Consider the following 12,553-nt stretch of genomic DNA (forward strand, 5'->3'; position numbering starts at 1 on the left):
GCAGCGAGAAGGCGTTCCCCAACACGAACCAATCAGGAACTGCCACGCCCACTTATATGATCTCAGAATTCCTGTGACAGGAATTAGCGTTACACTGGCTGGAAGTCAATCGCTAGAGGCGCTTCCTCAGCGCCAATAAACAATCCTCGGATGGACGTTAAAATGAGCTTGTCCCGTCTGCTGGCATTGGTTGGTGGACGTTAAAGATCCTACCATGTCTTTTGCGAAGAGTAGGCAGGTTATCACCAGCACCCTGAACAAATTACTAATTCTCCCACCCAAGTCACCTTCAGTCAAACATGTATGCGCTCTACCGAGTGCCATTCTCGTTATCCCTTTGGATTTAATCGTTAAAATAATATATCACGTGTATTTTGTGTCCAACTTTTGAAATGCATTTGGAAGAACGAGGAAGAATGAGGGCGAGGGGAGGAGCAAGATGGACACAGCAGCCGCAAACTCAATCACAGAAAGAAAAGGAAACATCGGTGCAATACCCCTGGTGCTCACCTGGTGCAATAAACAGCACACTGCACTGACTAAAGGTATTTTAAACCAATTTGAATAGTTTCTAGAAGACATGGCAGCATGTATTAATCATGCTAACATATTGTTGCGGAGATGAGGACTGTATATTTTTTGATTGTGTGCTGTACTATTATTATTATTGTTTATTCTGCGCCCCCCTACCTCCGGAGCTGTGTAAAGGTGAAAGGGCATCCCATAATTAGTCCACAAGCATACACGTCAGCCAAGTAATAGAATACCCCTGTTGATAGTTATCTCTTATTCTGTGTTTTAGGGTAAGGCTGTGTCTCCCATTAATTGAAGTACTCCATTGCACCAGTGAAAGAGAATAGATCCCCTTTCATTCCCATCCCCAAAATCCCCATTTCCTTCACATCCCCTCTCGTCATTGCCGAGCCTCGATTGCCCATATTACCTCCCCTCCCAAACCACCATTGACCATGTGCTCGAATCGGAGAAGAAAGGCGTGCCCGCCCGTCATCATCAAGGGCGGAGCCAGAGGGTCACGCGACCAACCAGGGCCGAGGTGAGCACCCCGATTGGCGTGTCCAAAAAGGCCGGCGGTTTAATCGCCGGAGGCGTTATAAAGGCGCGCACGCAGGAAGCAAGAGAGTTGGTCACCAAGAGAGAGAGTCGTGAAGAGTCAGTCAGTGGAGTCGGTGGTCAGTTGGTTGCGGTGAGGAGTTGGTGGTGGCGGTCAGTGGTTGCGTTGGTTGCGGTGAGGAGTCGGTGGTGAGGAGTGAGTGAACCAAGAAAGAGTTGAGGGTTTGGACCAGACGCGTCAGACAAGTCCTGGGAAAGCGGCGGAGGCCACAGTAGCATCAACACCCCACAGCCACTTGGGGCCTGGACGGCGGTTTGGAGCAGGACCGTAAAGGAACGGCGGCTGCTAAACGCGCCGGTTGAGCTGCGGGACCCCCTTGGACCTCCCTCTCCCTCCAGCCATCCACCTCCTGCCTTTCCATCCTTCTTGTGGACGTGAGTTTGTTCTGTTTGTTCTGTCCTGGGAATAAGTTAAGTCTGTAGATAAGCTAGTATTTTCCCTGTGTCACCTGCGTCTTATGTGCTTGTAAATAAACGTGACTGCTTTCTTTTTGCTTGTGTGTAAATAGTCAATAAATTCGGTAGTATTTCCAAACCTTTCTTTGCCTTCGTTTTCCTCTTTGCATTCGTCGTTTTTGTCTTTTCCCTCATTGAGCAGCTGCGGTGCGATCCGGCCAACGTTTGGGTTCTAATCGGGGAGTAACTGTTAGGTCGCGGTAATACACCACCGCTCGGTCAATATAACATCTGTCCGCGACCCGTAACAATTGGTGTCTGGGAGTGAGATTCGGGGCCCGAACCAAATTTTTAAAACATCTAGAAAAAATTTGGTCAAAATTTGGAGCGGACGAAATTTGTTTTGTTTTAAAGCAAAACCCGAATTTTGAAATCGCGCCATGGCTGGTCAAGGCGACGCGATGCCGGTGGGAGAGATAGACGGGGTAGAATCGACCCAGGACCTCGGGGAAATGTATGTGGAGGAAGGAGAGGAGGAGAACATTGGCAATGTGGTTGAGGGGGTATCAGGCGCACATAATGGCGCCCTCGCGCACATGGTTAGTGCGGCACCAAATTTAGCCGCGCCCGTGGTCGCGGCAGCCGAGCCAGAGATGCCAGGGTACATGCGAGCCTTCATGGCCCATTTTATGGCAGAAGTACAGAAAAAGAACGACGGTATGGACAGACTAGAAGCAAAAATGGGACAAATGGGGAACCGGATGGATGCTCAGGGTGAGCGATTAGAGGGCCAAATGGGGGTAATGAGGGACGAAGCGAGGGGTACCGGTGAGAAGTTAGACAATAATTTTGAGGGGTTAGACAACGGGATCAAAGAGGTGAAAAATGGGTTAATGGGGTTAGAAAATAGGATGGAGGACAAATTGCGGGAAATAGGGGAGCAATCCGCCCGAGAAATTAAACAAATGGGAGAGCAAATAGAGGAGGTAAAAATCGGGTTAGAAAGTAAACTGGATGCTCAGAGGGATGAATTGGGACAGATGAGGGTGGCATCTACAAGGGAGATGGAGGAGATACGACGAGGTGTGAGTGAGGAGGTTTCAGGGCTACGCGAGGAGGTAAAGCGAGGTGAGAAGCGTATGGAGAAAGAGGTGAGAAATAATACGGCAAAGTTACAAGGGGGAATAGAAGATCTGACGGAGGAGGTGGAACAGCTGACGGAGGGACAAAAAGAACTAGTGGAGCAGGTTCAAAAGAACACTGCGGTACTAGGAGGGTTAAAGGCAACACAAAAAGAAATTAAAAACGAATTAATAGCGACGCAGAGGCAATGTCAGATGGTACGTGAGGAACTGACAATGAGGGTGGACGAGGTGACAGAGATAATGGAGACGAAGGACCGAGAGGTGAGGATGCACAATTAGGGTGGGCCATACTTTTTTTTTTTTGGAAATCAATCGAGAGGGGTGTTCATATTACGTATTTTGGTGTGTAGAACACAAATCTGAGGTTTTTTTAAAATTCTGATAACCCTAACCTACATCAATTTGCAGTTGATTATTATTAAATTTTTGATTATTTTGCTATTCTTCTGGAAAAAAGAGAAGTTTTTTATTTTGAAGTTCGGGCTTTTATTTTGGTAACTTCCTGTTGGGACGGCAGTTGTAGCCATCTTGTTGCTGAAAGCTCGATGTTGAGGAGGTTGGCAATCCTTATCCATCCGTCTTCTCTTCTCTTCTTATGGCATTGCCAGTAAGTACGTTTTTGATAAGGAACCTGAGGAACAAATAGATAATAATTTTAGATGTAAATTACCTTGTTTTATATTATATTTGTTAATTGATTTGTGTACTTACCTATTGCCAGCCTGAGTTACATGTGAAGGAAAATAGTGACCTGTGAAGTGAATATTTTGATGGTTTTCTGTAATACCTGTGTAATACCTTAATATCTGTCTGTAGTGGATACTTACCTGTGTATTATTGTTTTTATTTCAGTGTGAACTACTAAAAATGGCTCAAGTCAGAACAAGGATGAAATCAAGTTCTCATTTAAGTAATCTTGTTGGCACTGGGCAGGAGCTGTTGGTGTCTGAACTGCCAACTGTGAGGGATATCCTGAGGTATGGCATCTACTTGAGGGAGCAAAGTGAAGATGACAGGAGGAACTACCCAGTGGACCAGCTCGTGTCTGACATCTACCCTGGTCTGATTTGTCAGTGGAGCAAAGCTAATGCTCTTTTCAAGCCTCCTGTTATCAATGAAAAGGTGACCATCATGTCCAAGCTCAAGGAGGTCTGGAATCAGGCAGTGAAGTTTTCTCTTGGGAAGGGCAAACTTGATGCCAAAGAGAGGTTCATTGTCAAGTTAGACAAGTTATTTGATATTTTGACTTGCAAGTGTCAGATTACCAGTTGTGAGGGGGGAGGCTGTGAGGCCGGTGAGGGCTGTGTGATCCAAGCCCACATTAACTGTTCCTGCAGCAGAGAGAAAATGATTCCTGTGAAAGATCTTGCCTACATTAAGGGACAGAAAAAGAAGGTTGGAAGTAAAGGACCCCACCAAATGGGGAGCCCTGATCTGCCAGAGCACAAGAGACAGGTGAGGCCATTGGAAAGGCAGGAAAATAAAAAGAATGCAGAGAAAAGGAGAAGGAGCAAGGAGGAAAATGCTGCAGCAGCAGAGAAGGCAGCCAGGAAGGATGTTGAGAGATTTTTGTCAGATGGTGATGAGGATCTGGAATTGGAGAGAAGTGGTGCTGAAGATGAGTTTGTCACTGAAGTTGAGCTCTTCCCTGAAACTGACACTGAGCCTGCAGCTTCAGCAAAGGTCCAGAAAAACTATGATGAGATTCCAAACATTGCCCTTGCTAGTGTAAGGTATGGCATAGGGCTGAGGCCAACTGCAGCGATAGCAACTGCAGCTCTGATTGATGCAGGAATCATCACAGAAGACAATACAAGTAAAGTGTTTCATCAGAACAAGGTCAATAGAGCACAGGAGAAGTTGATGACAGAGCTGGGGGAAGAGTTTGATGAGAAGTGCAGGGAGTAGGGGGGGGGATCTCCTGCATCCTCTTTGATGGGTGGATTGACCTGACCAATGTGATGATGGAAGCTGAGGGCAAAGACCAATCTTTTCCTGCAAAGATCAAGGAAGAACACTATACTGTTGTTAGTGAGCCTGGTAGCTACTATCTGTTCCACTTTACCCCAGAGAAAGCAACTAAAGAGGAGTCACATGCGGAGCAGATTGCTAAGGTCCTGTTTGCCTGGCTGAAAGAGAGGGGTTTTGATAAGACCTTGTGGGCCATTGGAGGAGACTCAACAAATGTCAACACTGGTGTGAAAGCTGGAGTAATGCGGAAGCTGGAGCTGCACCTGGGGAGAAAGCTGGTCTGGGTCGTGTGCAACCTGCACACTGGTGAACTTCCCCTGCGCCATCTCATTGTTCACCTTGATGGCCCTACTCTGTCAGACAACACATTTTCCGGGCCAATAGGAAAGCTCCTTGCTTCTGCTACAGACTTGGATATCAATCCAAACTTCACCCGGATCTTTGTTGGCCCTCCACTGATCAAGCTGTCTGACAAGGCCATTGAAGATCTCTCAACTGATCAACACTATGGCTATAAAATTGTCTGTGCAATCAGGGATGGAGTGCTTCCTGCAAGGCTGGCTCTAGTGGAGATTGGACCAGTAAACCACAGCCGCTGGCTCACCACAGCGAACAGACTTCTCAGGCTCTGGGTGTCAAAGCATGGACTGAAAGGAAAGAACCGGAAGAATCTGCAATTCATTGTGGAATTCATCATTGGAGTGTATTATCCATGTTGGTTCAACGTGAAAGTCAAGCACTCCTGGATCGAAGGGCCTAGGCACATCTTGTTTCAGCTGGACTGCCTCAAGTCCCAGAGGAAGGAGGTGCTGGACCTTGTGATGCCGACTGTGAGAAGATCTGCTTGGTATGCCCACAGTGAAGCCATCCTCCAAACACTGCTGTGCTCTGAGGATCAGAAGGAGAGGACTGAGGGGGTGGAGAGAATCCTGGCCATCAGGGGAGAGGGGGACCCAGACACTCAGCTGGGGGACTCCTCTGTCAGGACCAGAAAGACACCTGACATCAACTGTGATGCTTCAGCATTGGTAACTTGATCAGCTGGTCAGAAGGTGTGTCAGAGCCACCTCTCACCTGCTCCCTAAGCACCTCGGAGGTGAAGAACTTCATCAACACCCCCATGGAGGTGCTCAACTGGCTTTGCCACACACAAAACATTGAGAGGGTTGTTAAAATGGTGACTGAGGCTTCTGCTAAGTACTTCTCACAGGAAAAGAGGGATGGAGGCATCAGGGCTCAGGAGACCAGCAGGAGGCTGATGTCCAAGAATGAGTCAAAGCAGGACTTGTGCAACCTGGTAATGTTCAAGAAGTAAGGAGATTGATCTTTGTAATTGTAACCAGTGATATACATACAGTTCACCTGTTAATAAATATGTACATTTGATTTGGCTGTGTCAATATGAATGATTTCCCTTATATCTTTTAATATCTTATAAAGGGGTTCGAAAGGGTAAAATTGGCAATTTAGAAATACAAATTGATGTAGGTTAGAGTTATCCTATCCAAAAAATAAACTCATATTTGAATTCCCCATAAAAAAACACATAATATAGACACCCCTCATGTTAGGATTTCCTTCAGATTGATTTTGGCACCCGAGTATGACCCGCCCTAATGCACATAGAGACGGTCACGGTAGCCTTAGAGGACGAACTTGAGGAGACGCACCGAGAAATAAAAGAGGTTAAACAAAAATTAGAGGAAGTGGAAGAAGAGGTGAGTGAAATTAAGAAGGGACGAACAGAAACTAAAAGAGAAATCCAGGAGGAGGTAATGGAATTGGTACAAGGTCGGTGCTCAACTCATAATGTGATGCTCACTAACCAAATAAAGAGTTTGCAGGTGGCAAAGGAGGTGCGACGACGAGGTACGGAGGTGAGTGGCAATGTATATGATGTGAGGAAAGCTTCAGTCGGCTTGGGGATTGGTTTGGATCCGGGTGTTCGTGAAAGGCCGTTGGTGAAGTGTGCGACAGGTCTGGTGTGCGAAAAAAGAGGTGTGTGAGAATGTCTGACCATGGGGTGTGTGAGGAAAAAGTGCACGCCGAGGAGTGAGTGTGCCGTCAGGAGCAAGTTGGTCGAAGCGCGTGTGCGAGGGAGCACAGGGAAGCGCGGTGTGGTGAGTGTTACGGAGGAAGTAACGAAAAAGTGTGCGCAAGAGGATGCGCGAGAAAGGTGTGTAACGGACGGGTGCATGGGGAAAGCGCATGCTGTCAAGAGTAAGGGAGAATGCACGCCTGTGGTGAGTGTTACAGAGGGTGTAACGGGAGAATGTGCGGGAGAGTGTGCGCGAGAAAGGTGTGTAACGGACGGGTGCATGAGGAAAGAGTGCGCTGTCGGGAGTAAGGGTGAGTGCGTTGTCAAGAGTGGTGGTGAGAGTAGTGAGAGTGACAAGGAGCGTGAGTTGGTTGTGACAGGTTGAGGTGAGCGAGGATGTACACCTGGAATGGAAGGATGCACACCTGGAATGGTAGAGCGTGAGTGGGAATGCACGCTGGAATTGGTAGTGAGGCACGTGGTTGGGTGTGCGAGTGAGAGCACACCTGTGATTGTCACAGAGGAGGTGACCGAGGAGGGGGCGCGAAGAGGTGTGTTGGTGAGGTGTGCGAGCGACGAATACGTGCCAAGGTGTTCGGTGGTCAGGTGTGTGACCAAGTCGGTGAGCGGAATGAGTGTACCGAGGTGTGTAAGAAAAGGTACGACGAGGAGCATGGAAACGGCTGCATGTATGAGCAAGAAAGGGGTAGCGTATGCGTATAAGCATCCAGGTGAGGCATCGACGGTAACCGGGTTAGAGGTTAGAACGACTTATAGCCGAATCGGGCCCTCGGTGCGCGTCGGGCAGCTTCGCGTGCCGCGAGGACCAGCGGGGATCCGAACCACGGCGGTTTCGAAAGAACCGCCGTACGCGATCCACGCTGTGCCTCGCTTGGAACGGCCGCGTCCGGGCTCCACTAGGCGGAGCGGGCAGCCCGATAGGAAGGGTCGTCATGGCGACCACTTTCTATTGAGACGTGCCGGCAGGTCGAGATCGGGACATTGGATGGCTCCACGCCGAGGTGGTGCGTGGGATCTCGGCCCGGGTAAGCCCCCGTCCCTGCCCCGAATGCGGGACGTATCCAGCCGCTGGCACAAAACGACCCGCGTTCATTGCTCGGCTGTACGAAGCCGGGCTGTAGACGTGAATTGGCGCACCGAGAGGATGTAATAAGTAGACGGGTGATGAGGATAGTGTTTTGGCCCCGAAATTAGAAAAAAACAAAATTTGATGATTGGCAAAGGATTGGCAGTAATGATTGGCAGATGATGGGTAGTGATTGGCAAATTTTTGATTTGTTGAAATTTGATGTGCAAAATTGGTAGTGGGAGATGCCCGATGTGGTGGGATGGCAACTCTGTCATCCCTCACAAAAGTGGGGCAAATGCGCAATAGTTTATGGGGTGGCTATGACAACCGAGCCAGGGAGGGCTTGGTTATATTGATAGGGATCTAGCGAAGATGACAGTAGGTAACGTTAAGGTTAGTTAGTGACTGATACCTGTAGTGGGGACGCAGGTAGTTTAGTGTGGATGATAATGACGTGGGAGCGCAATAGTTTAAAGGGACGACTGGGAAGCGCAAGTTTCAGAGGGGAGTAGTTAGCTGAGATGATGCCGTGTGTTTGAGGATTGAACAGGTGTGATTGAACAGGTGTGATTGCACAGGTGTGCAACTGAACAGGTGTGTGGAGCAGTGTATGAGTGAGTGATGGTGATGTGTGTTGTGTTGACCAACTGGTCCAAGAAGAGGAGGAGGGTGCAGGTGGCACCAGGTATGATTGCACAGGTGTGCAACAACAGGTGTATGTGGTTGTGTGGAATACATGGAGTGTGGAATAAATGGTATGGAGTATTGGAATGGATGGTCGTGGAGTGAGTATGGTGGAAATTGTGGAGTGGAGTGGATGGTGCGAAGGTGTGAATGGGGGAAGAGTGGACCCCCATCACGGATACCTGGGGCGGGTAGTGTAAGTGTTAGGTAGAGGGTACAGGTAAATTGTGGTTGGATATTGGCATCTGTGGTGCGGGTGAAAGAATGGTCTTTGGATGGGTGCATTAGTGTTGTGGAAATGGCTGGGCGTGTAGCCTGTTAGTGTGTGTAGTTGGTTGGGCGCTCCACCACTGTGAGGATGTCGGCCAGGTGAGGCCGCAGGTGGGCTCTGGGAGCCGGTAGTTGTGGATGGGGCCCGAGGATCCGGAGGACGGACCCGGGTAGCCCAGTGCCAGAGGGCACCAAGGGGTGACAGAGCCAGGAGAGGGCCTTCCCCAGTTAGTTAGGTTAGGGTGAGGAGCTAGGTAAGCTCGGGTGGCAACTGCAGTGGTGGAGGTGTGCAGGTGGGTAGACCTGCTGGGAGAGCTACACGTCACAGCCCAGAAATTGTGCGAAGGCACCGGGAGATGAATCGGGGGAGTGAGACCCCAAATTGAGAAGCACCACAGTTTGGTCAATGGGAATTGGTTTTTAGAACCCATAGTGTAAGTTGGCCAATGGATTGGCAGGGAGAGACCCCGGGTAGTGTAAAGTGTGTTAATGTCATTTAGAAAGTAGTTAGGATGAAGTCTCCTCGCACCATCTGCATCCACTCACCTGAGGTGATAGGTACTCCACACCATGCCATGTTTTGATTATTTTTTATGATGCAAATGTTTGGATTGTGAGACGCATCATGACGTGGGTGTGACATTGTGCGTAATTCCATCTCTGCCTCCTTATGAGGATTGATGATGAATTTGGTGATGGCAAATTTTGAAGTAGAGGGATTGTGGAGACGAATTTGGTATAGGGGAAATATGGGGAAGACGTGACAGTAGTGACGAATTTGTAAATGTGTAGATTTTTGTACATATGGGGTAAGGGCAAGGGTAGGGTAGGTGACAGGGGGGTGACATACGGTAGGGACGAGCTTTCTCACTTCGCCCTCCGTACGCATTTCGCCTTGCATTGCCTTATTGATGTGTACCCTTGTGACCTTACCCCTCGCTCAATTGTCTTTCCCCTTTTGTCTCCCACATGACCTGTGCGCCATTGGGTGCCGAGGGGAGCGTGCGTGGGTCGGCCATTGTGCGCCCGAAATTCCCAGAACCAGCTGTCTGCATCGATGCACCACATTATGGACCACATGCCTGTGGCCGAGCACCACTTATGGACCCCATGGGTTGGGGCATGGCCCCTCTGCTGGAACCGGCCATGAGGGCCCGAAATCTTGCTGGCGGACCTTGGCCACAGGGCACCGATGCCCCACAGGTGAACCACACTAGTCGGCCCTGTGGGCTATAAATAAAATCAAATAAAAAGGACACATTGGGTGCATTTTTCAGTTCAAATAGGCCGCCAGTAAGAAAATAAAGGAAAAGACAACAACTGGAAGAAATAATAATAACCAGCAGAGGGAGCCGAAGAGCAAGAGATCACCTGCAGGGTTAGGGGTTGTTGATTTTATTTTTATTCATTGAACACTGATGAACAGTGATGACTGCACCGATTGGTGCTTGGGTGTGTATTGGTGCGGTTTTGGGTGCTTTCATGGTGCATTGATGCAGAGCAGACTGTCTCCCCCCCCCCCAGAAAGAACAATCACAGGTCCTGGGTTAGTTTTGTAAATAAAAATAGCGTCATTGTAAATAATGCTTCCCACCGTCAGTGTATAGTTTGAAGACCATTCCGCAATTCGGTTAACTGTGGGCGTAAGTCTGTTAGGCAGGGTGCAATGGAGCAGCGGGACACATTTATTTATGTTTTAAAACTGTCGCACTCAGGGTCAGGTTAAAAGTAGAGGGAACTACACCTACGTGTCACACTAAAAATAAAAGTTGTAGGCCCGGGACGTGCCTAAGAGGAGGAGGGTGCAGTGTTGCGGAGATGAGGACTGTATATTTTTTGATTGTGTGCTGTACTATTATTATTATTGTTTATTCTGCGCCCCCCTACCTCCGGAGCTGTGTAAAGGTGAAAGGGCATCCCATAATTAGTCCACAAGCACACACGTCAGCCAAGTAATAGAATACCCCTGTTGATAGTTATCTCTTATTCTGTGTTTTAGGGTAAGGCTGTGTCTCCCATTAATTGAAGTACTCCATTGCACCAGTGAAAGAGAATAGATCCCCTTTCATTCCCATCCCCAAAATCCCCATTTCCTTCACATCCCCTCTCGTCATTGCCGAGCCTCGATTGCCCATATTACCTCCCCTCCCAAACCACCATTGACCATGTGCTCGAATCGGAGAAGAAAGGCGTGCCCGCCCGTCATCATCAAGGGCGGAGCCAGAGGGTCGCGCGACCAACCAGGGCCGAGGTGAGCACCCCGATGGGCGTGTCCAAAAAGGCCGGCGGTTTAATCGCCGGAGGCGTTATAAAGGCGCGCACGCAGGAAGCAAGAGAGTTGGTCACCAAGAGAGAGAGTCGTGAAGAGTCAGTCAGTGGAGTCGGTGGTCAGTTGGTTGCGGTGAGGAGTCGGTGGTGGCGGTCAGTGGTTGCGTTGGTTGCGGTGAGGAGTCGGTGGTGAGGAGTGAGTGAACCAAGAAAGAGTTGAGGGTTTGGACCAGACGCGTCAGACAAGTCCTGGGAAAGCGGCGGAGGCCACAGCAGCATCAACACCCCACAGCCACTTGGGGCCTGGACGGCGGTTTGGAGCAGGACCGTAAAGGAACGGCGGCTGCTAAACGCGCCGGTTGAGCTGCGGGACCCCCTTGGACCTCCCTCTCCCTCCAGCCATCCACCTCCTGCCTTTCCATCCTTCTTGTGGACGTGAGTTTGTTCTGTTTGTTCTGTCCTGGGAATAAGTTAAGTCTGTAGATAAGCTAGTATTTTCCCTGTGTCACCTGCGTCTTATGTGCTTGTAAATAAACGTGACTGCTTTCTTTTTGCTTGTGTGTAAATAGTCAATAAATTCGGTAGTATTTCCAAACCTTTCTTTGCCTTCGTTTTCCTCTTTGCATTCGTCGTTTTTGTCTTTTCCCTCATTGAGCAGCTGCGGTGCGATCCGGCCAACGTTTGGGTTCTAATTGGGGAGTAACTGTTAGGTCGCGGTAATACCAAACCGCTCGGTAAAATAACATCTAAACCGCGATCAGTAACAATATTCATGACTTTAAACGATCCCAAAAAATACCTATTTTGGGGGGCAACCCACCACATGCACCCCCTCAGGGCCGATTTTTTTTTTTTTAAATGCCGTGAACAAACTTTGGTACATCACGGGTGATGAAGGTTGTGGTCAAGTTTCATTGAAATATTGTGTGTAGTTTCAGAGAAAAAAAGCAAATTCCTATTTTGGGGGGCCAAACCTGGACCCACTTTTACCCCCCCCCCCCCATAGACCCTTTTAAACTTCGACTTTCTTCGTGCAGTGAACATACACTCAGTATATCATGGATGTTGAACTTTGTGGTGAAGTTTCATCGAAATAGTGTGTGTAGTTTCAGAGAAAAAAGCAAGTTCCTATTTTTGGTGGTCAAACCTGGATGCACTTTGACCCCGGTAGACCTCCTTAGACCCCGATTTTTTTTAAATTCCGTAAACAAACTTTAGTCACAACACAACAAATATCATTTGTGCCAAATTTCGTTGCAATCCCGTCAGCGGTTTCGGTGAATAAGTTTCAAGTGTTTACAGATTGACTGATGGACGGACGACGCGCCATCGCATAAGCTCCCAGGACTCTGTTCCAGGTGAGTTAATAATATCGTAAATATGACCATAACACTTTAATCCCAATGTGATGAATACATAGTTAATGGATTGAGCGGTGTATGGTTCATGAATCAATATAAGCGGTGTATGGTACTAACAACCGCGGAAAATAAGGCACTCGCCTCGGTTTTTTGATAGCATGTTACCTGTATTAACCCAATCTTTGTGGGGTAAATTGAT

The 12,553-nt window shown here is 48.5% G+C and overlaps 1 protein-coding gene across 1 annotated transcript in view; it reads right to left on the minus strand.

Moving 5' to 3' along the window:
- LOC137426999 (uncharacterized) overlaps nt 1-12,553 on the minus strand; it is a 121,733-nt gene that overhangs the window by 88,315 nt on the left and 20,865 nt on the right. The gene's annotated exons all lie outside the window — the stretch shown is intronic.

Source organism: Myxine glutinosa, chromosome 5 (assembly GCF_964187855.1).
Source record: "Myxine glutinosa chromosome 5, kmMyxGlut1.1, whole genome shotgun sequence".
In the NCBI taxonomy this organism is placed as follows: Eukaryota; Metazoa; Chordata; class Myxini; order Myxiniformes; family Myxinidae; genus Myxine; species Myxine glutinosa.